Here is a 2519-nt window from a genome sequence, read left to right on the forward strand (position 1 = left end):
GGATGGAGTTGAGACTGACTGGTCTCTAGTTACCTGGGTCCTCTTTCTTGCCCTTTTTGAAGACTGTAGTGACATAGACATTCTTCTAGTCCATAGGAACCTCTTCTGTTCTCCATAACCTTTCAAAGATGATGGAGGGTGGTCTAGCAATAACATCGGCCAGCTCCCTAAAAATCTGTGGGTGCATTCCATAAGGGCCCAAGGATATGTGGATGTCAGCTTTGCTTAAATGATCTCTGACCCAATCCTCTTCAACAAAGGGAAACTCCTCCTTTCTCTGGACTTCTTCCTTTGTCTCCCATGTCTGAGATTCCTGAGGGCTGATCTTAGCAGTAAAGACTGAATCAAAAAAAGCATTCAGCAATGCTGCCTTCTCTGCATCTTTTGTCACCAGGACATCTGTCCCATTTAGCAGCACGACGACATTTTCCCCAGTCTTTCTTTTTCTATCATGTATTTGAAGAAGCCCTTCTTGTTGTCCTTGACATCCCTTGCCAGATTTAAGCCTTGGCCCTCCTTGTCACATCCCTGCATACTTTGACACACACAGATCTCCAGTTCTTCCTGTTTGTTTCCCACACTACGTGCATTAGTATACAAGCATTTCAAAGATCTGAAATGCTTGTTTCTCATTCTGCATGTGTATGTATAGAAACATTTCAGATGTCTTTCATTAAACTCAGCCCATGTGGGGCATACACTAGCATGTAGTTCCTCAAAAATTAGCATGCAGTCCCATATCTTATCGTTGATGGGCCTGTTTTTGTCTCTTTCCCACTTCAAATGTAGTTTAAAGCCCTATCAATCAGCCCTTCTAACTCCTGGGCAAAAATCCTTTTCCCCCCTCAAAGAAAGGTGTTCCCCACCAGTCAGTAGGTCCGGTGTCAAGTAGACCTTCCCATGATCAAGAAATCTGAAACTGTCAATGGCACCAGCCTCGAAGCCACATATTGATAAGCTGGGTCTGCCTGTTCCTTTCAATATTGATCTGCACTACTGGAAGGGTGGAAGAAAATACTGCCTGTAAATGCAGCCACCTGCCACTGGAGATGCCGGGGATTGAACCCGGGACCTCATACATGCGAAGCATGCGCTCTACCACTGAGCTACATCCCCTCTAAAAATATATATATTTACATACATATATAAATATAAAATATAAATCTGAAGGGGATTTTTGTTTGTATGTTTGTTTCTTGAAAAAAAAAAAAAGGTCCTTTAATAGGATGTATTTGAAGGTTCACTAAAATCTTAGCTGTTAGAAGCGAACTTTTTTCAAACAGCTTTGTTGTACTATAGGACGATATTATGGCACTGTCCTGCACTATATTGTATATGGTATAGTAGACATTCAAAGAGGTATTTTAATGATAATTAACATGCATGAATGAAGGTAAAATATGGCAGATCAGGTCCATAATAACAAATAAAATTCTTAAAACACACACTTTAAAATCTTTTAGAAGCAACCATTAAAATACTTTTAACCCAAATATATTAACTTTTTGCTTGTTAAGTGAAATCAGTTATTCAAAGAAAACAGCATTGTGGATCCTATAAATACCACATTCCCAAGATGATGTTTATTATGGAAATATCAGTAAAAGCGTGCATCTTGCAATCTTATTTTTGTGCATATTGTCATATCATAGTCATCAGTATCATATCATAGAAAATCCATAGTCATTTCCTCTGGTGACATAAAAATAGGAGGAATCTAGCAGAACCTCCTAAATTATAAAAACCTTAACAGGTATTTTATGAGCCTTTTACAATAATACACCTTTTCAATAAACATAAATGCCATGTTCCAATGTAAGTACACTATGTAACTTTCCTTTTTGTGAATCCTATAAAAAAAGACTCCAGAAAAACACACAGGGGCTGCATTAATTTTCTGTCTTTACCAGTGATAAGTGTATAGTTGGGAAAAGGTGTAGGGAAGATAAACCTAATTGATACTGTCCAAATAATAAGTACAATTAACTTACTGAATGTTTTGCATTGTTCTGATTGTCTAGTATAGTGAAGAATAAAATCACGTTACAGAATGAATCGCAGAATCATAGAATGGTTTGGGCTGGATGGAACAATAAAGATCATCTAATCCACACACCCCTGCCATGGACAGGGTCACCTCCCACTAGCCTAGGTTGCTCAAAGCCCCATTCAACCTGGCCTTGAACACTTCCAGGGAGGGGGCTTCCACAACTTCTGTGAACAACCCGGTCCAGTGCCTCACCACTCTCTGAGTGAAGAATTTCTTCCTAACGTCTAATCTAAATCTGCCCTCTTTTATCTTAAAACCATTTCCCTTTGTCCTATCTCTACAATCCCAACTCCCTCAGCCTGTCTTCATAGGAGAGGTGCTCCAGCACCCTCTGGCCCTCCTCCAGACTCACTCAAATAGGTTCATGTCCTTCTAATACTGGCAGCTCAAGAGCTGAATGCAGTGCTCTAGACAGGGTCCCAGAAGAACTAAGTAGAGGGAGAGAATCACATCTCTCAATCTGCTGGCC

The 2519-nt window shown here is 40.0% G+C and overlaps 1 non-coding gene across 1 annotated transcript; it reads right to left on the minus strand.

Moving 5' to 3' along the window:
• Positions 1–1044: 1044 nt before the first annotated feature.
• TRNAA-CGC (transfer RNA alanine (anticodon CGC)) lies at positions 1045–1116 on the minus strand. The gene has a single exon. It is a non-coding gene; the product is annotated as a tRNA-Ala (tRNA).
• Between the last annotated feature and the right edge of the window lie 1403 nt (positions 1117–2519).

The sequence above is a fragment of the Anas acuta genome, chromosome Z (assembly GCF_963932015.1).
Source record: "Anas acuta chromosome Z, bAnaAcu1.1, whole genome shotgun sequence".
NCBI classification, from domain to species: Eukaryota; Metazoa; Chordata; class Aves; order Anseriformes; family Anatidae; genus Anas; species Anas acuta.